The sequence below is a fragment of the Mobula hypostoma genome, chromosome 20 (genome assembly GCF_963921235.1).
Source record: "Mobula hypostoma chromosome 20, sMobHyp1.1, whole genome shotgun sequence".
Taxonomy (NCBI): domain Eukaryota; kingdom Metazoa; phylum Chordata; class Chondrichthyes; order Myliobatiformes; family Myliobatidae; genus Mobula; species Mobula hypostoma.
Window position 1 is genome coordinate 50,990,800 of NC_086116.1, and position 14,239 is coordinate 51,005,038.

A 14,239-nucleotide genomic window follows, 5' to 3' on the forward strand; every position below is an offset into this window, starting at 1 on the left:
ACCTAAAACTATAAGGGATGCAGACTCAGTAGACACATTTAAACATCAGCTCAAAACCTACTTATTTCACCTTGCTTTTAACTAACATCTTTTTGTCTTCTATTTTCATGTTATTGTTATTACTTGTTATTTTCATGTTTTCACTTTATCCCATTTGAAAGCACTTTAAACTACATTGTCAGTATGAAAAGTGCTCTTTAAATAAGTTACTATTTTATACCCTGAATTGCAGAGTCTTGCCTTGCTCACCAAAATCTGTAGGAACAGTCCTTTCATCACTTCTGCCCTTTACAGAAGTTTGACTTTGTAATTTTCAACAAAACAGATGACTAGGGTCCTGTAACCCATTAACCTATTCTGCTTGTGTATTACACCTTTTATAAATGATAGCTGATAGTTGCTGTTTATATTAATTCCTCAGCTAATCGGTCTGGACCAAAAATACTTTCTTGAGTTAAACTATCTTGGTCAAAGCCTCTTCTTATTGCAGTTTGTTTCACATCTCCTGCACTTTATCCATATTGTGTACTGGCATGGGTGCATGATCAGTTCCTGTTTGACCTCTATACTGATGAGTCATACATACCATTTTTCTTCATTGTTTTCGGGTCACATAGGCCTCATCTCCTAGATACTTTGGATCAATTGGCAATGATAAAGTTTATCATTCTACTGAATTTTCATGAACTGCAAATTCTTTAGTTGTCAAAAGTTATCATTTCAGGAGTGGATTTTTGATATAACGTAGAAAATGCAGTTCCACTAGAGTTTCAGTCCAGTAGTTTTCTACAGAAGCATTTCTTACTTTTAGAGTTTTCCTATTTAACAACTTGACGATGAAAGGATATCTTCTCCAACCATGGCAACAAATTCCATAGATTCACCACACTCTGGCTAAAAAAATTTCTTCACATTTCTGTTCTGAATGGGCGCCCTTCTATCATTAAGTCATGCCCTCTTGTACTAGACTCCCCCATCATGGGAAACAACTTTGCTACATCCACTCTATCCAAGTCTTTCAACATTCAGATACCTATCAATCTCTGCCTTAAATACACCCAATGACGGGCAGTGGAGGCCAAGTCATTGGGTGTATTTAAGGCAGAGATTGATAGGTATCTGAGTAGCCAAGGCATCAAAGGTTATGGTGAGAAGGCAGGGGAGTGGGACTAGATGGGAGAATGGATCAACTCATGATAAAATGGCGGAGCAGACTCGATGGGCCAAATGGCCGACTTCTGCTCCTTTGTCTTATGGTCTTACGGAAATTCACTTCTTCCAGTAGCCCAGCAAGAGACTGAGTGAGCAGTTGAGAGACCAGTGAGCTGATGAGGGAGTGGGTGAGAGACTGGGTGAGCAGGAGAAGGGTCTGTGTGTAGATGAGAGACCAGATGATCAGGTGAGGGTCTGACTGAGTAGGTGAGAGCTGGGTGATCAGGTGTGAGACTAGTGAGCAGGCAAGGGACCTGTGTGTAGGTGAGAGGGTGAAAGTTCAGTAAGTGGGTGATGTCACATTCTGACCTAAAGTAAAGCTAAATACTGGTTGTTAAGGTGGGTTGATGTGGTTCAGAGTCTTCAGTTCCTGTTCCCTAGTCACTGGCTGCATTGTCCTACATATAATTTTGTTAGTTTGTATGGTTCAGCTCTGGCCCATCATTAAGAATGCCTTTTTCTCTCTCTGCAACATTGCCAAACTCTAACTTTGTTTCAGCTCCACTGCTGCTGTGTTATCTCTAGGTTTTGTTCCCTAGCTCCTCTCTCATTTGTCTAAATTTGTGGCTTATCTAAAACTCTGGAGCTTGTGTGCTAACCAACAAGAAAACCTATTTCACATCTTTATTGGCTGCCAGAGATTTAATGCCTTGATTTTTGGATTTACTCTTTAAATTTCTCCCATCCTTGTTATTAAATCCCTCCATCACCTCATCCCTCTATATCATTTAATTATTCCTTCTTAACAATCTTCTGGCATCTCTGTGACCCTCCAGTTCCAAAGACTCAAAGCCTTGTAGTTCCCTCTCTAAACTTCTATGCCTCCCAGTTTCTCTGTCCTTTAAAACAATCCTTGAAACGTATTGTACCTTTGATCAAGCTGGTGGTAATCTCACAAATATCTCGAATATATCTCTGCTAAATTTTATTTGATAATGTTGAAACATGTTGCTGGGCTAAAGTTTACATGTAAATGAGGATTGTTTCTGCTTTTCTGTGCATAAGTGAGAGCACATTTTGCAATGGGACACTGCTCTAATTCTAAACACAAAATATTCTGCGGATGCTGGGGTCAAAGCAACACTCAAAACAGGCTGGAGGAACTCAGCAGGTCGGGCAGCATCCGTGGAAAAGATCGGTCAGCGTTTCGGGCCAGGACCCTTCGTCAGGACTGTAGAGGGAAGGGGCAGAGGCCCTATAAAGAAGGTGGGTGGGGAGGGTGGGAAGGAGAAGGCTGGTAGATTCCAGGTGAAAAACCAGTAAGGGGAAAGATAAAGGGGTGGGGGAGGGGAAGCAGGGAGGTGATAGGCAGGAAAGGTGAAGAAGGAATGGGGGAAACGCAATGGGTAGTAGAAGGAGGTGGAACCATGAGGGAGGTGATAGGCAGCCGGGGGAGAGGGCAGAGTGACGTAGGGATAGGGGAAGGGGTGGGGAGGGAATTACTGGAAGTTGGAGAATTCTATGTTCATACCAAGGGGCTGGAGACTACCTAGACGGTATATGAGGTGTTGCTCCTCCAACCTGAGTTTAGCCTCATCATGACAGTAGAGGAGGCCATGTATGGACATATCTGAATGGGAGTGGGAAGCAGAGCTGAAGTGTGTGGCAACTGGGAGATCCTGTCTGTTGTGGCGGACGGAGCGGAGGTGCTCGACGAAGCGGTCCCCCAATCTGCGTCGGGTTTCACCAATGTAGAGGAGGCCACACCGGGAGCACCAGATGCAATAGATGACCCCAATAGACTCACAAGTGAAGTGTTACCTCACCTGGAAGGACTGTTTGGGGCCCTGAATGGTGGCAAGAGAGGAGGTGTAGGGACAGGTGTAGCACTTGCGCTTACAGGGATAAGTGCAAGGTGGGAGATCCATGGGGAGGGACGTGTGGGCCAGGGAGTCGCGGAGGGACCGATCCCTGCGGAAAGCAGAGGGGGTGGAGAGGGATAAATGTGCTGAGTGGTGGGGTCCTGTGGAAGGTGGCAGAAGTTGCGGAGGATAATGTACTGGATCCGGAGGCTGGTGGGGTGGTAGGTGAGGACAAGAGGAACTCTGTCCCTGTTGTGGTGGCGGGGGGATGGAGTGAAAGCCGAAGTGCAGGAAATGGAGGAGATACGGGTGAGGGCATCATTGATGACAGCAGAAGGGAAACCACAATCCTTAAAGAAAGAGGACATTTGAGATGTCCTGGAACGGAAAACCTCATCCTGAGAACAAATGCGGCGGAGATGGAGGAACTGGGAATAGGGAATGGTATTTTTGCATGTGGTGGGGTGGGAAGAGGTATGGTTGAGGTAGTTATGAGAGTCAGTTAACTTGTAGAAGATGTCAGTGGACAGTCTGCCTCCAGAGATGGAGACCGAGAGATCGAGAGAGCGGGGAGAAGTGTCCGAGATAGACCAAGTGAATTTGAGGGCTGGGTGGAAGTTAGAAGTAAAGTCGATGAAATTGACGAGCTCAGCATAGGTGCAGGAAGCAGCACCAATGTGGTCGTCAATGTACCGAAGGAGAAGTTGGGGAGCAGTACCAGAATAGGTTTGGAGCACAGACTGTTCCACATAACCAACGAAGAGGCATGGGCCCATGCGAGTTCCCATTGCTACACCCTTAGTCTGAAGAAAGTGGGAAGAGCCAAAAGAGGTATTGAGTGTGAGAACCAGTTCCGCCAACCAGAGGAGGGTAGTGGTGTTGGGGAACTGGTGAGATCTATTATCCAGAAAGTAGCAGAGGGCTTTGAGGCCTTCTTGATGGGGAATGGAGGTGTATAGGGATTGGACATCCATAGTGCAAATGAAGCGGTTGGGACCGGGGAACTGGAAGTTATTGAAGAGGTGGAGGGCATGGGATGTATCCCGGATGTAGGTGGGGAGGGACTGAACTATGGGTGACAAAATGGAGTCCAGGTAGGCAGATACTAGTTCGGTGGGACATGAGCAGGCAGAAACTACTCTAATTCTGCTGATTAGCTTTTAATGACTAAAGATTGGTGCAAATGTCGCCATAAATGGCAATGAGGAAGCATCTGAAAATTGGCCTTAAACATTAAACCACTGTTAGAAAGCTATGTTGTTTATGGATGTGTGTTATTACTGGGATGAGAGAGGGAGAGCTAATGTTTGAATTTTTGGATTTGTTGCTTGGGCCATTGATTTGTTCAGCAGATTACTTAATGGGTTTTCACAATACACCAACCCTTACTTGACTTGTCAGTGTCAGAGGAACTGTTTTCCAATGTGTATTGGATAAGTAGGTGCTGAGTGACAAGTTCTAAGGGAGATTGACCCATGATGAAACTGGCTCCAGCTGGTAAGATAGGGTCACCTTCTGTAATTAATTTTGATCCCAGTTAATAGAGTAAGAGATTTGCAGACCATCCAACTGTTCAAATTACTGAAACTTATTGAACCTTGAGAGTTCCTCTCAGTCATGGTACAGATTGCACCACCATAAAATCCTAGAGCAAAACAAAACAGTTAACCCCGCGGACAGTCAACACAGCCAGTGCATTATTTACATGGAGACATTCAGAGATTCCCCCCATCCCTTTCTCTTGTTCTCTCACCTCACTCCCTCACCTTTGTTCTCTTACTTCACATTTCAACCTCTGTGTGTGTCTCTCTTTTATTGTTTCTGTCTTTATCAGGCAACGTGGAAGTTTTAATCTGTTTCTCACTTCACTGTAGCTGATAGAGGAGCATTTGATAGAACAGTGTACTGAAGAGGGAAGTTTATTCTGTATCCAATTGCTGCTGTACCTATCCAACTAGTGTTTGACAGTTCAATGTAAAGAAAGCTTTATTCGGTAACAATAGAACTGACAGTGTAGTGGGAGCTTTATGCTGCACCTGCCTGCTGGTCAGAATGCAATTCTAGTTAAACAGAATGTATGATACTGAAGCATGCCTTTCAATCTATATCTTTTGTATTTACATTTACATTCAAATGAGCCTCATGCAAACCAATTTTCAACAATAAGATGGACTCTTGGCCTCAGTCTACCTTGTTATGGCCTTCTTTAAAATTTATTTACTCATGTACGGGATGTGGGCATTGCCAACTAAGCCAGCATTTATTGCCCATCCCTAGTTGCCCTTGAGAAGGTGGTGATGAGCTGCCTTCTTGAACTGCTGCGGTCCCTGAGGTGCAGGTACACCCACAGCACTGTTAGGGAGGGAATCCCATGATCTTGACCCAGCAACAACAAAGGAACGGCGATAGGTTTCCAAGTCAGGATGGTGAGTGACTTGGAGGGAGATTTCCAGGTGGTGGTGTTCCCAGGTATCTGCTGTTCTCGTCCTTCTAGATGGTAGTGTTCGTAAGTCTGGAAGGTGCTGCCTTAGGAACTTTGGTGTGTTGTTGCAGAGCATCTTGTAGATAGTACACACTGCTGCAACTGTATGTCAATGGTGGAGGGATTGGATGCTTGTGGAAGGGGTACCAATCAAGTGGGCTGCCTTGTGCACTGGATGGTGTCCAGCTTTTTGAGTGTTGATGGAGCTGTTTTCATCCAGGTGAGTGACGAGTATTCCATTACACTCCTGACCTGAGCCTTTATACTCCGAACCATTACACTCTTAACCTGGTGGACAGACCTGGTGAAATCAGGAGGTGAGTTACACGCTGCAGGGTTCCCAGCCTTTGACCTGCTCTGGTAGCCACGGTGTTTATATGGCTAGACCAGTTCAGTTTCCTGTCAATGGTAACCCCCCCCCCCAGGATGTTGATAGTCAGGGATTCAGTGATGGTGATGCCACTGAATGTCAGGAGACGATGCTTAGAGCCTCTCTTGTTGGAAATGGTCATTGCCTGGCACTTGCATAGCTCAAATTTTACTTGCCACTTGTCAGCCCAAGCCTGGATATTGCTCAGGCCCTGCTGCATTTGGGTATGAACTGCTTCACTATCTGAGGAGTTAGGAATGGTGCAGAACATCGTGCAGTCACCTGCGAACATCCCCACTTCTGACCTGTGACAGAAGGAAGGTGATTGATGAAGTAGCTGAAGATGGTTGGTCCGAGGACACATGACTGAGGAACCTGTACTGATGTCCTGAGGATGAGATGATTGACCCCCAACCACCACAACCATCTTCCTTTATGTCAGGTATGATTCCAACTAGCGGAGGGTTTTTCCCCAAATTCCCATTGACTCCATTTTAGCCAGGGCACCTTGATACCACACTCGGTCAAATGCTGCCTTGATGTTGAAGGCGATCTCTCTCGCCTCACCTCTGGTATTTAGCTCTATGGTCCATGTTTGGACCAAGGAGGTGGTGAAGTCAGGAGCTAAGTGACAGAACCCAAGCTGGGCATCTGTAAGCAGGTTATTGCCACGTAGGTGCTGCATGATAGCTTTGTTGATGACCCCTTCATTACTTTGCTGGTGAGTGAGAGTAGGCTGATAGGGCAGTAATTGGCTTGGTTGGACTTGTCCTGTTTCTTGTGTACAGGACATACCTGGACAATTTTCCACATTGCTGAATAGATGCCAGTGTTGTAGCTGCACTTTATTGTTTTCATTCATTACATTGTTATTGTTTTAGCTTGTTCCAGCTCAATGCACTGTTTAATTATTTGATCTGTATAAGATTATGCAAGACTTGGAGAGGAGGCTGGCCTCTGCTGGCGGGCTTTTCCATTGGTGCTGTTCTCCAATGTTCACTCCCTGGAAGACAAGCTGAATTGTCTTCATCTGCATCTGACCCAGCGTGAGATAAGGATCTACTTCATGCTTGTTCTTGCAGAAACGTGGCTCCTTGACAATATCCCAAGCACCATCAATCATTGGCCCATGCCACTCAGAGACTTGTGCTAAATATTATTTTTGGGACTGTATGTGCTATCACAAGTATATTCTGAAGGTTTCTCACCTTTGTCTGTCTGATTTTTTTCTGTCTGAACATCACCATCTATTTTAAACTTATCAACTTCCTTTGATGGTTCAATGGTGATGAAAGGACAATGTGATTATAGCCCAGTGACCTAGTTCACTCGATAATACCACAAGTGGCTCACCTGAAAGAGCAGGTGGGGCTTTGGCTAATGTCTCATCTGAGAAACAGTACCTCCTCGAGTACAACTTTCTTCATCAAGAGTGCAAGGTGGTTGCTGAAAGACCACTCAACTAGCTGATCTATCGCACTCCTGTACGCTCTCATCACCATCTGAAACTCTGCCAATATTAGTTGTGTCATCAGCAAATTTACAGATGGCGTTTGAGCAGGACCTAACCACACAGTTATGTGTGTAGAGGCAATAGAGCTGTGGGCTACGCACACATCCCTGAGGTGCTCCGGTGTTGATTATCAATGAGGTGGAGATGCTATTTCTGATCCGCACAGACTGTGGTCTTCCAGTGAGGAAGTCAGGGAACCAGTTGCCGAGGGAGGTACAGAGGCCTACGTTTTGGAGAATTTTGATCAGAACTGTAGGAATGATTGTGTTAAACACTGAACTGCAGTCAATAAACAGCAGCCTGATGTAAGCATTTGTATTGTCCAGGTGATTCTAGGCCGGGAGAAGAGCCAATGATATTGCATCCGATTTAGAGCTGTTGTGGCAATAGGCAAATTGCAGTTGGTCCAGGTCCTTGTTGATGCAGGAGTTGATTCTCGCCATAACCAACCTCTCAAAGCACTTCATCACAGATGTGAGTGCTACTGGGTAGTAGTTATTAAGGCAGTTCACCCTGCTCTTCTTGGTATGATTGTTGCTCTTTTCAAGCAGGTGGGAACGTCTGACTGTAGCTAAAGATTGAAAATGTCTTTGAATACCCCTGCTGGTTGGTTGCAACAGGTTTTCAGAGCCTTACCAGATACAACATCGGGGCCTGTTGCCTTGTGGTGGTTCACCCTCTTGAAAGATATTCTGACGTCAGCCTCTGAGACAGAGATCACGGGGTCACCAGATGCTGCAAGGATCCTTATAGCTGTAGTTTTATTTTCCCTTTATAAGTATGCAAAAAGAGGCCTTGAGCTCACCCAGGAGTGAAGCATCACTGCCGTTTGTGACGTTAGGATTCACTTTGTAGGAAGTAACGGCCTGCAAACCCAGCCAGAACTGCCGTGCATCCAATTCCACCACTGACTTCAACCGAAATAGTTCTTTTGCTCTTGAGGTCATCCTCCATAAGTCACATCTGGCCTCCTTGTATCGTCCCGGATCATCAGTCTCGAATGCCACAGATATAGCCCTCAGAAGTTATGAAACTCCTGGTTCACCTATGGTTTTTGATTTGAGTATGTCCAGTATGTTCTCATAGGCACACATTCATACACACAGATTTTAATGTGACAACTGTGGTGTATTCATTTAACTTACCAACGTTCGAAGTATATTTTATTATCAAAGTACATATATGTCACCATAAACCATAAAATTCATTTTCTTGTGGACCTACTCAACAAACCTGTAGAATAATAATCAATGAAAGACCCCCAAGTAGGGCATTCAACCACTGTGCAGAATTCAACAAACTGTGCAAATGCAAAAAGAAGAAACAATAATATAAATACACAAGCAATAAATATCGAGAACATGGGATGTAGAGTCCTTGAAAGTGAGTGAATTAGTTTTGGGGACATTTGAATGACGGGGCAAGTGAAGTTATCCCCTTTGGTTCAAGGCCCTGATGGCTGAGGGGTAGTAACTATTCCTGAACCTGGGGGTGCAAATCCTGAGCATCTTGTACCTTCTTTCTGATGGCAGCAGTGAGAAGAGGTCACATCCTGAGTGGAGGGTGTGTCTGATGATGGCTCCTGCTTCCCTGCAATTGTATTTCACGTAGATGTGCTCAGTGGTAGGGAGGGCTTTACCTGTGCTGGACTGGGCCATATCTATTACTTTTTGTTGGATTTTCCATTCAAGTCCATTGGTGTTTCCATACCAGGCTGTGACGCAATCAGTCAATATACTCTCCAACCCACATCTATAGAAGTTTGTTAAAGTTTTAGATGCCATGCTAAATCTTCACAACCCTCTAAGGAAGTGGAGGTGCTGCTGTGCCTTTTATGTAATTTCACTTATATACTGGGCTCAGGACAGCTCCTCTGAAGTAATAACACTGAGGAATTTAAAGTTGCTGATCCTCTCCACCTCTGATGAGAAAGGCTCATGGACCTCAGGTTTCCTTCTCCTGAAGTCAATTATAAGTTCCTTGGTCTTGCTGACACTGAGCGAGAGGTTGTTGTTAAGATACCACTCAGCCAGGTTTTCAGTCTCCCTCCTATATGCTGATTCATGACCTCCTTTGATTGACCCTATGGCAGTAGTGTCATCAGCAAACTTGAATATGGCACTGGAGCTGTGCTTAGCCACACAGTCACAGGGTAAAGCAAGAACAGCAGGGGACTAAGCACACAGCCTTGTAGTGCACTATGCTGATGGAGATCGTGGAGGAGATATTGTTGCCAATTCAAACTGATTAGGCTCTGTAAGTGAGGAAATCCAGGGTTCAATTGCACAAGGTTTTGGTGCGTGGCCAAGTGGTTAAGGCGTTGGGCTAGTGATCTGAAGGTTGCTAGTTTGAGCCTCAGTCCTTGAGCAAGGCACTTAACCACACATTGCTCTGTGATGACACCGGTGCCAAGATGTTTCGGCCCCAGTGCCCTTCCCTTGGACGACATCTGTGGTGTGGAGAGGGGAGACTTGCAGCATGGGCAACTGCCGGTCTTCCATAAAACCCTGCCCAGGCCTGCGCCCTGGAAACCTCCGAAGGCGCAAATCCATGATCTCACGAGACTAATGGATGCCTAAAAGAAAAACTTGCATGAGGAGGTATTGAGGCTAAGGTTTTGGAGCTTATTGATTAGATTTGAGGGGAAGATAGTATTCAATGCTGAGCTGTAGCCGACAAAGAGCATTCTGTTGTATGCATCTCTACTGTCCAGATGTTCCAGGGATTTATCAGCTCCAATCTCTCTAAATTGTATTTGTAAATCTCTAATGACATGTGAATTCCATTAGTTTACCATTAAATATTGAGAGAAAGTAAAGTTTCTGATATTTTGCTGCTATAACTTATGAGTTATACATGGACACATCGTTAAGTGGTTTCTGTACTATTAATTTGCAGTATTTATCCTGAATTCTTTTAATCTTTATAAATATTATAAAAAGCTTTGTTTTTTTTGTAGTATCTTCTCTTGTTTCTGACTTTCATACTAGAGCAGGCTGAAGAATAGGGAAAGTAAATTAGTCATGATTGAATGGAAAAGCAGACTTGATGGGCCAAATGGCCTAATTCTGCTCCCATGTCTTATGGTCTATGGCATTAACAAGCTTCTGTTTCTAATATACTTTTTATTTAGAAAAAAAATCAATTTCTCACTTTAGTCTTTGAGGTTTTTTTGCTGTAGTTTTTATTACTAGACAGTTACTACGCTATAGTTCTTATTGTCCAGTTGTTCCCTGTATTGATTGTTCTACTTGTTGATTTCCCATTGCTAGATCCTGCATTGATTACATTTATTTTTCAATAATTTTCTATTTGGTAAGAAACAAACACTGTTTCCTTTCCCTTTTCTTTATACCTTCTGAATTTATTGAAATGTCTACTGTTATATTTTATTCATTTCATAAATTTGCTTATATACTTCTTACTTCACTTTATTGAGGTGTGGTTTCTAGAATGCCCATTCAGATTGAGTCCTTATAATTCTTTTTTTAATTAAGATAGGTACGGTTTCATTATTAATGTTGTCCTTTTGTTTTCCCCTGCATTCTGTAATTACACAGCTATTCTGACTGACTTCTTCACCATTTTCTCCAACTACAGTGGATTCCAATTAACTGGGGCAGCCACTTATTTGGGACAACCCTTAAAGAATAAATCTAAACAAGAAAAGAGCCGGTGTTCCCTTCGTTTATTTGGGACTCTATGAGAGTGATGATGAACTGTTTCTAACCAGTGTGAACTTGTATAGTCATTACGCTGTGCTTACAGCAAAAAGTTCTGAAATAGCATCAGTTACATGTGTTTATGTTCAAAAAGCAGTGACTTTTGTCACTGATAGTTGGTGAGAAATAAGCAGTGAGACAACTTAGAACTGATTTTTTCACTGCGGTTTCAAGCATTCAGGTTTGGAGAGAAGAGGCTGGAGATGAAAATGAAACTATTTCACTCCTTCAGCAAGTTAAGAACTATGAAGACTATGAAGGTATTGACAATCATCTTGAATGTTACAATGTGAATGAAGATCTGGAGGATACAATTGTCAAAAACATCGTATGAAGGCAGTCCATTATCTGCACTGGGTGCCTGTGCTGACTTTGATCAGTGACAGTAAATCAAAAGAACACAGCAGCTTAGTGTACACTGGATGAATTCCTCCACTGATAACTATTACGAACTAATACATAGTATTATAGTACTGTAGTAACATTGGTAGTGTTCTAATTTGTTCTGTATTTCATTCAAATACATAAATTTGTTACTCAGTTAAATAGTAGTTCATTCTTTTATACCTTTTTAAAATATTTCCATGGAAATTTGGCAGCTGGGGCAGCTGCCAATTGGGCCAAAAGGTACTGGTCCCGGTGTGTCCCAATTAACTGGAATCCACTGTATTTTTAAATCTTGCATTAGTCGTCTATACTTTGTATATGCATTTTACTGCAATGTAGGGAAGTTGTAAGCTGGTTCCAGTGTTAAAAAGAGCACAATGAGATCACCAGAATAGATCCTGCGCCTGTGAACATGATGATTCATTCCATTTACTTTTTGCTCTTGCAACATCTCGAGGCCTGATGAGATACTGGTATATCCCAGGTTAGTAAGGGTACGCAATGTAAGAGAGAGGAATGCGGAGGCTCCAGCAGAAACTTTCATACCTTCTCTGCCCATGGAAGGGGTGTCGGAAGTCTGGTGGACAGCACATGGGGAACTTTTGTTCAAGAAAAGCAGAAGGGAGATACCAAACAATTAAGAAAATTGATGGAAAAAATTCTAAGGAACTGTATTAAACTGCTCTTGGAGATGCAAAAATAGATTAAGTATAGTCAGCATGGTTTAATTAAGCAGTAATTCTGTTTGTCTAATCTGAGTGAGTTTTTCAAGGAGGCATCTAATTATAACAAAAGGTAGTTTAGTCAATGCAGTCTATAAGGACTACAATGAAACCTTTGACAAAATTCCCTATTAGAGGTTGGTCCAAAGACTAAGAATCTATGGGATCCAATGCAATCAGGAAAATGGACCTGAAACTTGCTTGGTCATAGGATTACAGGCTAACGGTCCAAGACTGATTTTGTAATTAGAAACCTATAGCCTCTAATGACCACAAATCAGTGCCAGTATCATTGTTATTTGTTCTATGCATCAATGATCTGGATGTGAATGTAGATGATATGATTAGTAAATTTGCAGATGATGCTAAGATTGGCACAGTTGCTAATTATGAGGAGGGTAGGCTGTAGATAATATCAATCAGTTGGAAGGATGGGCATTGCAGTGGTGTTAATCCTGAAAAGCTTCAGGTGATGGATTTTGGGAGGGCTAATGTACACAATGAACACAGGAAGTATGGAAGAACAGAGGGATCCTGGTTTACAAGTCAAAAGATCCCTGAAGCGCTTGCAGGGAGGGGAGGAGAAGATGGCGGCGTGACGCAGAGTGCGCGGCCGCTCCGAAATGATATCGTATTTGTAAGTAGGTACCGTGCACAATCCTGATTTGATGGAGACAGATGTGAGAAGCATGGAGGAACATCTGGAGAAACTTCTGAAATGCCTGCTTCACTGCCGTTGCTACTGTGCGATCAAGAATCTCCGGAGGCGAAGGCCCCAGATCCTCGGCTTTGCCTACTGCCTGTTGCCGGGGCCGGGGTCGAAGCACTCGGCAGAGATGGTGCTCGGTGCTCGGTGTCGGAGGGCTGGTCGGAGGCTCAAAGTTTTCCGACGGACTCAAGAGTCGGTTGTGGTCGGGTGCTTCCAGGGTGCTGCATCGGCAAGTTTGCGGCGCTAGAGGTTCATGGCAGGCAGAGTTTTTCTTCCTTCTACCGTCTGCGTGAGATGAGGACTTCTGAGAGACTTTGAGACTTTTTTTTACCATGCCCATGGTCTGTTCTTTATCAAATTATGGTATTGCTTTGCACCGTTGTAACTATATGTTATAATTATGTGGTTTTTGTCAGTTTTTTTAGTCTTGGTTTGTCTTGTGTTTCTGTGATGTCATTCTGGAGGAACATTGTATCATTTCTTAATGCATGCTTTCCTAAATGCCAATAAAAGAGGACTGCGTGTCCTCATAATCTAAAAAAGCACAGAAAAAGTTAAAAAAATATGGTTAAAAGGCATATGGAATAATCGTCATCATTAGCCAGGATGCAGAGTATTTGAGCAGGCAGATTGTTTTACAGTTTTATAAAACTCTGGTTGAGTTTCAACTGCAGTAGTGTGTATCGTACTGGTCATGATATGATCGGAAGCTTGGGATTGCAGTGGACAAGCTGCAGAGGAGATTGACCAGAGTGTTGCCCGGGATGGAGTGCTTCAGTCATGATGACAGACTGGATGGGCTTCGTTTTGCTTTCTTTGTAGTGGAGGAGGCTGGCGGGTTGCTGACTGAGATACACAAAGTTATGAGGGGTGTAGATGGTGAGAATTTTTTTCCCTTTAGCAGAGGTGTTCATAATTTGAGAGGCTGGATTTAAGGTAAAAGGCTGAAGACTTAAAGGAGAATGGAGGATTTTTTTTTTCACCCAGAGGATGGTTGAATTCTGAACATGCTAGCTGAGTGTAAGGGGACATGTATTCTCACAATATTTAAGAAGTTTTTGAACAGGCACCTGAAACTTTGGTAAGGGCCTTGTGCTAGAAAATGGGATTAGAATTGATAAATACTTGGCGGCTAGAATGTCACGTTGGGCTGAAGGGCCTATTCCTGTGCTATATGACTTTATGAGTCTGAACATTCATATTCAGAGATGTTTTACCAGATACATAGAGTCATTGCCCTGTGGCCAACGTGTCCATGCCAGTTGTTTACTTGAGTTCGTACCATTTGTCTGTATTTGACCCATATCACTCCATATCTTC